Raw genomic sequence first — 15,929 nt, 5'->3', positions numbered from 1 at the left:
ATGATCTGCAGAGGAACGGCCTCCAAGAGTCTGGCTGCACAGATGGATGCGATCACGGCCCTGTCCACGTGTCATGGCTGGAGCCCAGAGCAGGCTCCTGGCTCTGCTAGGTGTGGGGGGGGGGGCAGGGAAGTGTCACCCCCTCGTCACAGCTGTGCTCGGAGACTGGGCAGACGCCGGGAGAGCCTCACGAACAGTCAGCAGCAGGGAACTGAACCCAGGTGTCCTGGGCCCCAGGAACGATGTTGCGCCCACTTCATCAATGATTGGGTGATAAAACAGGTGGAGCTGGGCAACCCTAATCCCTGGGCCGCCTCCCTGCCTCTTCCCCCCCCCCCCCCCCCGGGCAGAGGAAGGGGGCCGGGCAGCGTTTCCTTGGTACCCCGCCAAACACTGCCTGGGGCATGGTCTCCAAATCGATACCTGCCAACAGCAGCTTTAGCCCTTCTCATGCTGCTGTTGCTATAGTGACGCTAAGATCCCTCCTCGCAGAACAAACTTTATAGCAACTGTGGAGAGTGAGAGAGCGCCCCCCCCCCCCCAGTGACTGAGCAGGGACGTGAACTCTGGGCTCTCCAGCACCCGGCACCTTGCACCAGCATGTGCAAACTAGGTGTGAAACGCTGCTGAGCCAGCGTCACACTGGTGCCCAGCGCTGCACCACAGTCTGTGTGGCGCTCGCTCAAACCCCCAGCCCCCTGCGCCCGGCCCACATTCGCAGCTCAGGTTCTGCCCCCTGGGGCCGCAGGGGAAAGTGCGGGAACGTGGCTCCGGCCGGCTCAGGAACTGGACAGTGAGTGGAAGGAACCCGCTGCTGCTGATTCAGTTCATGATGTGGGCACCAGGCACAGGGCAATGCAGAACCAGGCCCTGCCTTCACTCTTACCCCAGAGCTCCCAGGCCTTTGCCCCCCGCACGCTCCCTCCTTGCTAATCTGGGAACGCCGGCCCCGGGATGACCCCGTCACGCTGCGAGGAGCTCACCGGCTCTGCAGCCCTTGATGCTAAAGCAAATGGCGACTGGGAAGCTGGGGTCGTTCAGCGCCATGGCCAGCACCTGTGCCTAGCCAGACAGAGCTTGTGTCTTTCGCCAGCAGCACCAAGCCAGCTTGGGAACACCTGGCCCCACGGAGCCCGATTCCCTTCCACCCAGCACCGCCTGCAGCCATTGCACGAGGGCAGGGTGGGCACAAGTGCCACTGCTCGCACCCAGGGTCATGTCTCACCCCCTCTGGCACGGTCCAGGGCAGCCGTCAGCCCATTACACCTGCTTGGCATCGCTGTGAAACCCAGGCGGCGGTAGCAGAGACCAGCCCAGGCAGTAAAAGTGGGGCCGTGGGCTCGGAGACCTAGCCCGCGCTGACTCCACCAGCCACCAACCTGCTGCAGGGCATGTCAAGGGCACAGAGACACTGTGCCCATGGCAACGTGTGAGCGCGTGCACAGGTAAAGGTGTGCATGCACGACGGTAGCATGGACGTGAGCGTTGTGTTAGTGACTGCACACAACAGCGTGCGGGGGCTGTGCATTGTAGCCTGGGGGCGGGACCCAGCCTTTCTAACTAGCCCAGGCTGATGCGAGGCATGGCGGTGACAGGTTTGTGGGCGTTGTGTCTGCACTGGCCACCATTTCCTCTGGGGAGGCTCCTGCGAGTTTAACGCCCTCGTTTGTCATGGGGAAACATAACCAGGCGGCCGTGCTTTGCCAAGCCCCCGCCAGGAATCGCAGAGGGGGAGCCGCCGAAGGCAGGAGCCATTCTGAAGCCGAGCCTGATCGGGGCTACTGGCAGCCAGGCTCCCCGGAGACACAGGTCTATGGTGCAGCAGCAGCTGGGGGGATTCACCCCTGTGCAAAGGCCCCAGTGCAGTCCCCGTGCAGCCTGGGCCCATTTTTCACAGGGAGAGCGGCTGGGAAGGGAGCGGCAGGGCCGAGACGCAGGCAGCCAGGGTGTTGTGCATGCTGAGTGCGTCCGGGCTCTGATGTCGGGTTGTCGATCGATAGCGCTGCCGGCTTCGCAGCCGTGTGCGGGGGAATCGAGCGGTGGGGGCTACGATGACGGGGTGGCCAGTCAGGGCAGTGTGGGACTGTCACCCCCCATTGACCAGCCCCGGCTGGACGGAGCCGCGGGGCCCAAACTTCTGCAGCCGGCTGGCACCTCACGGCTGCCTCGCCAGAGAGGAGGTGGCCCGCCCTGCTGCTCCAGAAGGCTGGGCTCTGAGCACCCGCGAGGGCCTGGGGCAGTCGTGCCGGGCTGGGCTCTAGGGCACAGGCAGAGAAATGCAGCCGCACCTCCCCATGCGCAGACCCCGCCCTGGGTCCCCACTCAGTTCCAAAGGGCCGCCCTGGGCTGACCCTGATGCATGGCCCCACTCCGCCCCTGTCACGCGCGTGCCCTGGCACCCAGGTCTGTCACGTCCTTGTCAGCACCAGCATGAAGCGCCTCTGTGCTGGGCTTTGGTGCAGCATCACCAGCGGTGCTGGGAGAACCGGTGCCCTCAGCCCCTCGCCAATGCCACTCGCCCTGCAATGCCACCACTGAGAGGGCACAGCCTGCCCCTACCCCTGCCCCTTCACCCCCCCACACCCGCCGGCCTCTCTCCAGTGCCTCCTGCGGGGGGTGGGACGCTCTGAACTAGCCTCCTGCACACTCAGGCTGGGGGTGTTGCTTCAAGCGTTCCTGTCAGAGCCGGCTGCACAGCCCTCAGCAGGCGACAACTGGGAACCCTCGTGCACGGGGGGGGGGCGCGTTAGAGCCCCCAGGGCCCAGACGGGCGGCCCCACAGCACCTCCCAGCTACGAGGTGGCCTAGCAGCTGATTTGCCCCTTTGAGGAGAATTTCATGAACTCAACTTATCTGCAAACGGTACCTGGCTCCTTCCTCCCTCTCAGTAATAATGCTGGGTGCATGCACTGTGCACGCCCCCCACCCCCCATGTGTGCACACACAGGCCACAAACACCCCCCCCCCACATCCACGGGGACACACCCACACATGCATTGTGTGCATCGACAGGACACACGAGGCACACGCGTGTACACACAAAACACATGGGGCGCGCGTGCACCCACCCACCCACCCCCCTGCATGGTGCTTTGCAATCACCACAACCATTTAATCTCTCCTAGCAGCGGATAGCTAACAAATTAAAGCTCTTTGCAGGGCGGTGGCTCCCTGGACTCAAGAGCAGCAGCTGCCGCTCCAGCCCAGAGCTAGATTAATATTCATGCCCACAGCTTGTTTAGCTCCCGCAATTACCGAGCCAGGGTGTTTCGGCTGGGCCCTAATTGCTAAACAACTGTCTGGGGGCGTCTTGTTTACTGTGCGCTGCCCGGGAGCAGGAGCGGATTGCCACGCCGCTGATGACATTCTGAATTGGCCCTTTTACAAGCAGGCTGTCCCGGCTCGCAGGGAGTGAGGTGAGGGCTGGGAACGGTGCTGTACAGCAGAGAGCAGGGATTGCCCTGCATACGCCACAACCTGTCAATGCTCGAAGCGCCTTCCCTTGCAGGAACAGGAGTTGTTATGGGAGAGCAGCCTTGGTGGCTACAGGGCATGTGCCCTGCTGCTCTGGACTGCCTGGTGATTGCCCTGTGCCCTGGTCTCTTGCCTTCCCCCCGGTGCTCCTCCCTCAGGTGCTCAGCCCGGCCCCTGGATCCTCTGTCCATAGAGAGACACTTCCGCTCTCTTATGTCCTGGCTGGGTAACCAGCCACCTGCCCCAGCAAGTCAGCGGAGCCCATTTACCCCTCTCCCAGCAGGAGCGGTGCCTGCTGACGGGCGCTGAGGGGTCTTGGGGAAATGCAGCTGGCTTGGTACCACACACCACAGGGACCCTGACAATCGCACAGACCCTCTAGTACTGGCCTGACCGCGATGCCCAGACACCCCACTGTGCTGGGTGCTGCCTCAAAGAACTCCCAGCTGCGCCAGACCCATTTCACACATGGGGACAGAGGCCCAGAGAGATCCAGGCTGGATTTTCAAAGGCAGCTGGGCTGGGCCATTCTCTGACCCTCGGTGACCTGTCCACGGTCACAGCTGGCGACTGCGGCACTGTCAGGAATCGAATGCAGAAGACCCGAGAATCCGTCCAGTCTCGTAGCCCCACGACTGTTCTTCCCCAAGGCCATTGTGGGAGAGAAACGAGCCCTCACTCTGAGGTTGGTTGCGACATGTCAGAGGCAGTTTATTCTCAAGCAATATTGCAAGGGGGAGAATGCACAATGGCAGGTCTCCCAAAAGGTAAACAATTAGGACAAGCATTTATCCCTTTTGTTACATACCATAATGATCAACAACTGCATTTTGTTCATACACATTCCTTCCTGATCTCTTACTTTCCTCAGCAATTCCTGCTACAGGCTGGGCTCCGTTCGGAAAGCGGCATCTGTTACAGGCCTTTTCCACTCGCCCAGGCCCTGCTTGGGAGTCTCGTGTTGTGAGCTGTTCGCGTTAGCCTGCCCCTCGCTCTTCGTGGCAGACTGAGATGTCTGCGCTTTGTCCAACTTCCACACTGTCAAGGAGCCAGCCTGGGCCGTCTTCCCGCTGTAGATTTCTCTGCCGGAGGCTGAGTGGGGCTGGGCAGGTGTCTCATGCCCTGTCCCCTCCCCGGTGAGATTCCAGGCAAGGTGGGTGATTCACCCGACCCCGGGCCAGCGTTTCATGGGGTGCAGAGGGCGAAGCAGCAGCAGAAAGGCCCGTGACCTGCAGTGCCCCATGACTGCAGCCGCCCCGGGGCAGCCTGGCTACGCAGAGTTTGCTTCACCGTTTCCTGACTGGGTGGGACGTGTCACAGCCAAAAAGAGCACTAGAGAGGCGCCAGACACACAGGCTGGCTCTGGGCAGCGTGCTCCCCGCCCCCGCCCGGCTGTGTTTAATAACGGTTTCCCCGAGACGTGAGGAGCTGGCTGCTGTTTCTCTCGCTCGCTGTCTCCAGCAGCCCACGCGTTCCTGGCAGCAAATTAAACTCCCTGCCCGCCCAGGGAGCCCAGCCCCCGCGGGAACTGGGGCCAGCGGGGAGCCCGGTTCCCCGGCTAGCAGGTGGGGGGTGAGCAGGGCTGGGCTGAGCTGCAGGGCAGGAAGCCTTTGCTCCAGGGGCAGCGTCACCCCGCAGGGCGAAGCCAGGAACAGCCCCAGGCCCCCAGCTCTGCCGGGCCCGGCTCACTGCTGTGTCCGGTGCACGGGGGCGACGTCCACCCTCAGAGCCCAGCGCCAGCAGCAGGGGACGAGCGGCCGGTTCGCACTCTGCTCCCACTGCAGCTGCCAGGCGGGAGCCGGCCCCTGGCAATGGAGTCAATTGGACAGGCTCAGGGTGGCTGGGGAGGGGGGTGCCTGGGGGGGGGGGGTTCAGGTGCCGCTGGCATTCCCTGCGGGCTCCCGCCGCCTGCCCGGACAGGAGGGTAACGCGGGGGACAGGCAGCTTGACAGGCACTGGAGGGACTGAGCGGCGAGTCCCTGCCAGCAAGTGCACTTTAACCCTTTCCTGTCCTGGCTGCGTGACGCAGCGCCATCAGTGCTCATGGCCCACGGGGACCTGCCTTTCACTCAGCGCCCGCAGCGGGGGCTGGAGCCTGGTCAGGGCGCTTAGAACGGCCTCTCGTCTCTTTAAATCTGTGGCACACTCCTGGAGCAACCCTGCCCTGCGGGACCTGCCCTGCTCCAGCCCAGGGCTGCTCCCTGCCGTGTGCAACCCTGGAGCATGCAGCTGCTGAGAGCCAGGGAGGGCGGGTGCTGGAGGGAGCAGCAGTTTTAAGAGCCCACACGGATTCTGCAGGGCGCTCCCTGTCCTGCAGCCATGGTGCCAGCATACACCCTGGCCCAGCTCACTGCACAGGGACCAAGGACACTGTCCTGCTGGAACTGGGCAGGCTTCCTGGGTCAGATCCTGAGCTGCCAGACATCAGTGCTGCTGACTTCCAAGAAGGGCTGGACGGCGGCTGGGGGACACCCCCGTGCATGGTACCTGGGCAGGGATTCTGCACTGAAAGCCCCACTCCAGACTGGTGCCCAGCAGCTGCCAACAGGGATAAATGCAAAGTAATGCACTTCGGAAAACATAATCCCAACTATACATATAAAATGATGGGGTCTAAATTGGCTGTTACCACTCAAGAAAGAGATCTTGAGTCATTGTGGATAGTTCTCTGAAAACATCCACTCAATGTGCAGCGGCAGTCATAAAAGCAAACACAATGTTGGGAATCACTAAGAAAGGGATAGATAATAAGACAGAAAATATCATGTTGCCTCTGTATAAATCCATGGTATGTGCACACCTTGTATACTGTGTGCAGATGTGACTGCCCCATCTCAAAACAGAAATATTGGAATTGGAAAAGGTTCAGAAACAAGGGCAACAAAAATGATGAGGGGGATGGAACAGCTTCCGTATGAGGAGAGATTAATAAGCCTGGGACTTTTCAGCTTGGAAAAGAGACAACTGGGGGGGGGGGGATATGATTGAGGTCTATAAAATCATGACTACTGTAGAGAAAGTAAATAAGGAAGTGTTATTCTCATAACACAAGAACTAGGGGTCACCAATTGAAATTAGTAGACAGCAGGTTTAAAACAAACAAAATGAATTGTTTTTTCACACAACGTACAGTCAACCTGTGGAACTCCTTGCCAGAGGATGTTGTGAAGGCCAAGACTATAACAGGGTTCAAAAAGAACTCGATCAGTTCATGGAGGGTAGGTCCATCAGTGGCTATTAGCCAGGCTGGGCAGGGATGGTGTCCCTGCCTCTGTTTGCCAGAAGCTGGGAAGGGGCGACAGGGGCTGGGTCACTTGCTGATCCCCTGTTCTGTCCATTCCCCCTGGGGCACCTGGCATTGGTCGCTGTCGGCAGACAGGACACTGGGCTGGATGGACCTTTGGTCTGACCCAGTCTGGCCGTTCGTATGTTCTTATGGGAATCTGCAGTGTTCCATGCTCCAGAACTGCCCCCTTTCTGTGGGGCGAGCACGTCCCAGCCTGCCCATGGCCTCCACAGTGGGTCTGCAGGAGGCGGCAAACAGGCAGCGAGAAAGGAAGGTTTCAAAGGTCCCGCAGGACTAGCCCTGCCGCGAGGCCCAGCCAGATACTGGAGTGCAGAGAGACTCCTGGGAGAGACGCTGCTCCTCTGAGTGCCGATCAATAGCAGTCGAGCTCCTTGGTAATGTACCTGTTGCCAGCGGAGAAGGAAATAATGAAGAGGCTGGCGGGGGCACAAGCGCGCCCTAGGGAGGCGAAGACCCGGCTGCTGTGCGCCAGGTGACTGCAATGGCGCTGGAGGGCATGGCTGATTCAGGCTCAGGCCACCTCATCTCCCCCTCTGGCAGAAAGCGGGGCCAGAGGGGAGCTCTGCCAGTGCCGGCCACACCCTGGCTGCAGGGCCACCCAGAGGATTCAGGGGGCCTGGGGTCTTCAGCGGCGGGTCCCGGAGCGAGTGAAGGACCCGCTGCCGAATTGCCGCCAACGACCCGGAGCGGAAGAAGCTCCGGGTCTTCGGCAGCGGGTCCTTCACTCGGTCCGGGTGTGTTTGGCGGCACTGAAGGACCTGCCGCCGAAGACCCACCGAAAACTCTCGTGGGGGCCCCTGAAAACTCTCATGGGGGGCCCTTCCCACTTGCACCCCCCTCCATGCGGCCCTGCCTGCCTGGCACCCAAGTGGTGTGGCTGGCTCTGTGCCAGCCCTGCCAGGGTAGAGGGCATGAATGCACTGGCTGTAGTGCTGGTCCCTTTGGGGCGTACGGGGACCAGACACCGCTCAGAGCAGCGAGAGGCAGGAGGCATAGGGGCGCCGGACCTAGGACTCCTGGGTTCTGGTTCTAGCTCCAAATCTCAGTCTTGGTTTCTCCTCCTGTCTTTTGCCTGGTTAGACTGTCAGTTCATTGGGCCAAGAGTGTCCAGCACAACGGGCCCCTGATCTCAGCTGGGTTCTGTGCCCTGACGCCCCCATCCCGGAGCCTCCTGCCCTGGGACATGACGAGTCCCCTCCCCATTGAAAGGTGAGCTCGTCCCGGCGACACTCTGGAGCGCGGTTCAGCCACTGCAGTGTAGAGACCACCCCCGCACGGACGTGCTGCGACACGTCATCGCCATGGTTAGCACGGCTAGCCAGTAAAAGTGCAATGATTTACAGTCGCACTTGGAAGCAATTTACGCTCCTCTCCTGGCACATTAGGCCGGTGGGAAGCAGAGGGCTCGTTAAAAGGAAATTGATTAATCCTCTAGTGTCTTTACTCGAGAGAGCAGCAGCGCAGGTGACACAAAGCTCCCAGGGGTCACTTCTACTTGATGTCTCACATTTCAGCAGCACCTGCCTAGCACCCCCTATTCAAGACAAGGCTGAACCATGTGGGGCGCTTGCCAGAGAGAGGAGGAGATGGGCCCTGCCCTGAAGAGGCTGCAGTCTAAGCAGCCAGAGGAAGGATTAGCCCTGGAGAACTGAGCCCCAGAGAGTCCCTAGAGAAGCCTTGAACTTAACCCAGCTCTCTGGCATCTCAGCCCAGTTCCTGAGCCACCATCAGGCCAGCCTGCCTCTCCTTGCAGCCCCAGCCCAAGCCAGTGGGATAATGAAGCCCTTCCACTGGGAAAAACCGTTAAAAGCAAACTTTGCAAACAGTCTCTCTCCGGCCGCTGTTATCCGCTGCCTCTGCAGCCCCAGCAGGCTGCTGCATCACACACCCAGGCAGGGCGCAGCACAATCAATTTCCTTCCCTCATGCATCAAGCTGGAAAATTAATAACCAGCGAGGAAGAGTGGCCCTGGTGTAACTCTGGCGATAATGATTAGTGGGACCACCTGGGGAACCCGTGATTAAAGCCCAGCGCGGCTGGGGAGGCTGAGCTGCGGCTGGGATCCAAACATTAGCAGAAACTCGGTGTCACGTGAGGGATTGCAGCAGCAGCAGGGGTCTGAAAGCAGCCGCCTCACTGCCCAGGGAAAGGACAGTGCCCACCGAGAGCCACCGAACCAAACTGTACGCCCTGGAGACGATGGAGACCACTGCAAGCCAGGGGGTGCGGCCACCCCCCAGCCCCAGATCAGCCGTGAGGAGGCAGAAGTCTCTGGCCAGACTGGACGGACAGCAGCAGGTGAAAGTGGCTCCACGGGCAGCACCATGCACAAGCTGGGCACCCATAGCTGGGGCTGTGCCGTGGTGACAGACCCTCCCCCGCATGGGGTTAATGACTGTCCACAGTCACAGCGCTGCTGAGAGGAGAGACACCCCCCCCCCCGAGCGGTACAACCAGAATCTGGCTCCGGCGCCCGCCCCCCCAAAAGAGAACCAGGCCCATTCTGGGTACAGCCTTGTGCCCCGAGCGCTGCTTGCTATGGCTGGGACTCACCCCGGCATGAGACGAGTCCCCCCGTCCCTCAGGCAGGACATGGAGCCAGGCCCAGCAAAGCCCCCTTGAGCGTCCTCCCTGGCACCTCCAGCAGGGCCTGGCTGTCTGGAATAAGTGGCAGGAAGGGCTGGGGTGGCCCCGGGGGTTCTCTCCCCCATCCCAGTCTGGAACTACGGGGAACATGACCAGGGTGCTTTGCTGTTCTCGGCCTGGAAGTTGGGGTGATTAACACCCCCCCCCACACCTGCCCCTCGGCTAGCTGCAGCCCTCCCGCTATAAAAAGCTTCTGTGGAGGAAGGCAGGAGTCCCAGCCCGCTGGCCCCTCTCCTCCGTTCCTCTGTGCCCGGCCTCGATGGCCATCACCGCTCCTGCGATGATAACGCTGAATTACACCCTTCGTACACGCCCCCGACTGATTCCTGGTGTGTTCTCACACGACAGTGCGAAGCCCTCTCCGCCCTCCTGCCCGTGCTTCGCTGCCGCCTCCCGTGAATTCCCAGGGCTGCTCTCCCGGGCTGGCACGGGTGGGATTCCTAAGAGAGGCAGATGCCCAGTTCAGGGACCGTGCTTGGTGTGCGTGCATGTGCACCACTCGCTCGCTCACATGCCTTGAGCTTGGCCGCACCTCCTCTCTTGCACACTCCCCTCTGCATTTCTCCCCGCTGCCCCTCCCCTTGCTGCTCACACTACAGCAGAGTTGGCAGCCGGGTGGAGCCAGGCTCCCGATCGAAACGCCTCCACCCCCAATGCCCAATGCCCAGCTGGGCTCTGCGTGCGGACGGCCACTGGGGCAAGCCCAAATCTCGGTCCCTACAACCGTCAGGCTGTTGGAAAAGGGCATCCTAGTGCCAAGGCATGGCCCACCACCAGTGTCGCCATCCTGGGACGAAAAGGGGGGGGGTCACCATTCCCCCAGCGGCCCCTGGCTTGGAGGAGTAACAACAGACACCAAGTACCTAGTTTCCATCAGCAGCACCCCCACTATACAAATTGTTCCAGCCCCCTTGGTGTACTTGGAGCACTGCCCAGCTCCTGGTAATACACGTATCAAGCCAGACTGTGTCACATGAGCCGAGAAGCGATACACTCCTGCACTCTCCCCTTAACTGCACTGGCCAGGTGAGTTAGATGGGGGAGGGGTGGAGCCGGGCTTCTGCCGATCCGGATTGATGCTCCATGTTGACAAGATGAGACCCGGGGGCCTCTCAAAGACACCTCATCTTTGTAGCAGCTTCCCTCTCACGCAAATCTACTCCAGATTCAAAATCTGTCTCTGGGTCAGTTGGTCCTTTGCACTGCTTCTTTCTGGGTGTGTCCCAATGCTGCAGAGAGGGTGTTTGCAAAAGAAGGTGCTTGCGTCTAACCCCGGAGGCCATCAATATGTCTTCGTTAGTGAGCCCACTTGACAGGTTTGATTGTTCTTGGGTCTGGCTTCCATCCCCTCTCCAACTAGCTGCCTGGAGGTGCTGCCTTCCACGCCGTCCGCATTCCCACCTCCCTCATTCAACAGGGCAATTGATTAAAAGGGGGGGGGGGAATCTTATTCTACTCTGAGCAAAAAGTCTTTTTTTTTAACATTATACCAAGGCGCCATACAAAGTTTTCTATATAAGGATCTGATACAAATAGAGGCATAATACAAAGTCATATGAAAGTTATGTGAAGATGCTTAATGCAGCGATTTATCTGCACCCTGCACTCAGCCTCCCCAGGCCAGAACCACCCCTGCTCCAGCAAGTGCTGCTGGCCTGCCACACTGCGCTGCGGCAGGCTCTGGCCTGACCGAAGCCAGGGCTGGGAGCGGGACGAGGAGCGCTTGGCAGACTCACTCGCCGCTAGCACGGCCAGAAGGGACCACTGGGATCAACTAGGCAGCTCTCCTGCATCGTACCGGCCCAGACTCGCTCCTAGTGCCGCTCTCCCAGAAAAACTGCCAGGCTTGGTGTTGTCAGCATCGGAGACTCCACCCCAACCCTGGGTGAGTTGTTCCAGTGGTTAATTTCTCTCACCGTTAAAAATTAACACCCGATTTCCAGTCACAATTTGTCTGGCTTCAACTTCCAGCCGTTGGCTCGTGTTCGACCTTCCCCAGCTAGACGGCCCCATTGACATATTTAGCCATTGAGACACCCCCGAACCTTCTCATCAGGTGAAGCTTCACTACTAACACACTGGCCCCTCGCTAGAACGCGGGATTTGGGATCCATGGCCACGACCGCGTTATATGCGAATTCGTGCTATATAGACGCCGTTCTAGCGAGGGGCCGGTGTAATTTAATCCTTCCTATGGCTCTTCTCTGAGCCCTCTCCAATCTATCAGCCTCCCTCACCCCTATTCCAGCAGGGACTGCACCAGTGGGGCAGCCCCTTCGGCTCTCGCTGCCTGGCTTTCTGCCAGCCCCTGCCTCTGGGCTCCACCTTCAGTCAGTGCCTCTTCGTCACGCCTGGGGCTCCCCCGGGTGCAGCCTAGCAGGTTACTTCGCCCCTCCTGAGCCACTGTAAGGAACCCCTTCAGGGGTGGGGTGAGCACCCGTCACACGGCCAGCAGTGGGACTGGACGACAGGGGATGGAGCACTTGAAAATTGCCCTGGTCTGTTCGTTCCCTCTGGGGCACCTGGCATTGGCCGCTGTCAGGGCTGGATGGACCATTGGTCTGACCCAGTCTGGCCATTCAACAGAGTAGGGCCGAGAAGCGACCCAGGCTGGAACTCCCCTGGGAACACACCTGTGCCGTGAGGATTCCCTGTGGAGTTACCGTAGGACACCTGTCAGTTAGCTGGGCTGGCGTTTAGCCATTCAACGTGTGCCATGTGCGTCCCCAGACAAATGCCCTGTGGAAACCGAAGTGTACTGTGTCGACACTGTTACCATTAACAACCGAACTTGAGATCTCGTCCCAGGAAGCCAGCGGTCAGCCTGACAGGGCCACTCTCCACAGACCCATGAGGATCGGCTCCTTCACTCCTCCAGGAAAGCTCCTGGGGACTCCTCTGCTTTGGCCAGGACGGGCACTGCTCACTCCAGAGGCCGAACAAACAAAGCCAAATCTCTCTACAGCTGCTCAAAAATCCCCAGTTCAGACTCCGAAATTCCCCTGCCTTTTAATGGAGCTGTGAGATGAGGCATTTCCTGCCGGGGATGCCAGGCTGGCCACGGGTCAGAGCACTGCGCCCCCGCTCGGGCAGATCTTTTCTGTGAGAATTGCCGGGTGTCCCCCAGGACCGGTGCTGAGAGACAAGCGCCCTGGTCAGGCTGGAGCGAGCCCGACTGCAGGAAGAGGCAGCTGTCCTCTTGCTGCCGAGTAGGGAAAGCCCTGGCCGCAGCGTAGCACTTCGGTGTGAGGGAGGAGAGGGGTGTGCTGGACTGCATCCTTCAATGCCCCCCTAGACCATGTCCCTGCTCCTGGGCCTTGCCTGCATCTGCACCGTTTCACCCGCCACCGGACTGACAGAGCCAAGCCACTGCAGCATTCTCGCCAGGGACCCCTCCGCCCGAGCCCCAGGACAGCTGGGAGGGCCATTCCCAGACACATCCCCACTAGCCCTGCTGTTGCTGGCACCTAAAATGGCAGCGGGGCAGCCTGCGTGCCCCCCCAGGGGACTAGGAGGGACTGAACTAGGGTGGCTCGCCCCAGCTGCCATGTCAAGCAGCTATTTTTAGGTGCTAGTGCAGGTCTTTGCAGGCTGGAAATTGCGCCTCCCAGCTGCGGGGCTGACACATCCTCAGAGACGTGAATTTAGCTTTGCGTGTGGCAGGAGCATGGGCCCCCTTTTGGGGACCAGGCCCAGAGAGAGAGTCTCCCGCTGCAGCAGAGCCAGGAATTGAACCGAAATCTCCCGCGTGCAGCCCACAGCTTTGTGCACAGCAGCCGTGAGCTCACGCGTGCTTTAACTTATGGCTCTTGGCGCGCATTACGAATGCTCATTAGTGGAGACGCCAACGCCCAGGACAGGAGTCCCTAGTTCTCATGGGCGGAAACTGAGGGGCAGATGGGTAGGTGACGTAGCCAAGGTCACAGAGAGAGTCAGTGGCAGATAAAAATCTCTCTGCCTGCAGCTTGAGTACCTGGATTTCTGTCCCTGGTAGAACGGCTGGGCATTGCTCGGACATCCCAAGGGCTCCTTCCTCTGTCCCAACTTGCCGATTCCGTGTCAATTGGATTAAATTTTGCATTTAAAGGAGGCCATGGCAAACACAAGGCAGCCCAGCACAGAGGCGGGAAGGAGCCGGGCTCTCACCAGAGTGGAAACATGCATCTGAGCAGAGTGCCCAGGTCTCCTGTCTCCAAAACCCGCTCAGCTGCTTCTCCAGCACATAAGCACATAATGGGATTATCAGAGATTAGCCGCTTATCCCCCCTTGAGCAGGCAGCAGACAGGCCACGTACCGGCCAGCCTCTCCTCGCTTCCGTCCAAACGCGGCCGGGCAGCCGGGTAAGGGAGGGGTCCAGAACTCAGCCCACAAGCAGCTGGTGCTATCAGGAGCCCACGGAAAAGGGTTCCCAATAAATACACGGGCCAGATTCACCATTGAGCTGCACCTCATTGTGCCACAATTTTCACCAGTGCAAAGTGCGTGCCAAGCACATCCAGAGCAGAACAGCAGGGCCTGACATCCCCTTGGCTCTGGTGCAAAGTTTTTTTTTTGTTTTTTTTTTACATGGAACCTTTTATTCTCAATGAGATATCTGTACAGTCAAGTCACACATACTTTAAACTTCTGAAGAATGGAGTTAGAGCCCTAGAATTCAGTGACAAACAGTGGGGCATGTTAGAACAGTTAAGTATTTATGCTTCAAAAGTAGCCAGGAAGTTTGTGACTACTTCTTTCAGCTTGGCATCTGTTTGTTCAGAGATCTTCCCATCAGTCCTGATTGTGGCTAGAAGGGTCTGTTGCTGGCTCAGAACGTGGGCTGCAGGGAAGTGACAAATTAGGCTCTAAAAGGGGTGGGGGGCAGCCCTGGAGCACAGACTGTAGGGAGCCCCCAGCCCTAGGGCCGGGAGGCACTAGATGAGCCCAGGAGTTGAAGTGGGGGTGCACAGTAAACCTGTAGAACTCCTTGCCTGAGGAGGTGGTGAAGGCTAGGACTATAAAAGCGTTTAAAAGAGAACTGGATAAATTCATGGAGGTTAAGTCCATTAATGGCTATTAGCCAGGCTGGGTAAGGAAGGGTGTCCCTAGCCTCTGTTTGTCAGAGGGTGGAGATGGACGGCAGGAGAGAGATCACTTGATCATTGCCTGTTCTGGTCACTCCCTCTGGGGCACCTGGCAGTGGCCACTGTCGGTAGACAGGACACTGGGCTGGATGGACCTTTGGTCTGACCCAGTCTGGCCATTCGTATGTAATCTTCAGCCCCCCCAAAGGAAGGATAAGTTCTGCCTGCGCGGTGTGGTGCTGCTCACTGTCGCTGGTGCAGACATTGCACTACTGTTGTGCGGTGCCAGTGGTGCCATCAGGCTTTGATCCAGAGACCGTCACAGACAGGCCCTGTGCCTCGCACCCTCCTGCAGGCTCTGAAAGGATCCGTTCCAGCCCTTCAGTAGTAAGCAATAGGCCGTGTGGCTGCTCAGAGAGAAGCCAGGTGGACTGAGGGGTTTTCCCTGCTTGCAAATGAAGGGGTTCAGAGACTGGTGGCACGTTGCTGTTGGCGAGAGAAAGCCGGAGGAGTGGTGAGCAGGCATCTGGAGGAGCCGATCCGGGGAGAGGGGGCCCTGGGGGCTGTTCTCCTGCAGGATGTCTCCCCGCTGCTGACATAGGAGGCAGGTGAAACCGGGCTGAGATTCCAGGCCCTGGAAGCAGGTTGGTGGCACCCCGGCTTGGATGAATCTCTCCTGCCTCACAGCCCCGAGCACGCTCACCTGGCGGAAATCAGTCACAGGCCTCGTTCCCCCCCCACACACACCTCTCTGCAGTGGCACTGGGGGGCAGCCGCACCCCCTGGCTTGCAGCGGTTCCCATCACCTCCAAGGGTTACAGTTTGGTTCAGTGGCTCTCGGCACCCCCCCTTGCACAAACTGTTCCAGCGCCCCTGCCTCTCCGGCAGAGCCAGTGCAGCCTCGGCAGCTGGGAAGGGAACCCGGCCTCCCCCACCTCTCGCCCCATGGCTGGAGCCTGGGCCAGGCAGGCTATTCCCCAGCCGCTCCTCCACTGCTAATTGTTTTGTAAATAATTAAACTTTTCTTCTGAATTATTCACAGCCTCGTGAATATCAATGCTCTGTCTCCTGGGAAGAATCCATCATCTCTGTCGAGCCGGGCGCTGCTGCTGACTCCCTGTGCTGGCCTGGGGACGCCGTTCCCTTCCCCACAGGCGCCCCCAGTTCTGGATTCTCAGCCCTAGAGGCTGGATCCTGCCGGTCACACCGTCTGCCCCCACAACAGGAGCCCCACAGCCGGGGGCAGCCACCCTGGCCTAGTCACCCTTTGCCTTCACTGCCAAGGCCAAGTGCATTCGGGTGCTGGGGCCCAGCCAGCTCCGTTAAAGCGGGGGCCATCTCTGCGCCTGGCCTTAGCCGGAGACCCCCAGAGCCGCCTCCCCACCTGCGCGGCTGCAGCACAAGCCAGTCACTGGCCGAAGGTGCCTTGAATCTCCCT

The sequence above is a fragment of the Mauremys mutica genome, chromosome 20 (genome assembly GCF_020497125.1).
Source record: "Mauremys mutica isolate MM-2020 ecotype Southern chromosome 20, ASM2049712v1, whole genome shotgun sequence".
NCBI lineage: Eukaryota > Metazoa > Chordata > Testudines > Geoemydidae > Mauremys > Mauremys mutica.
The sequence above is the reverse complement of the archived record's forward strand: the minus strand, read 5'-3'. Positions refer to the sequence as shown.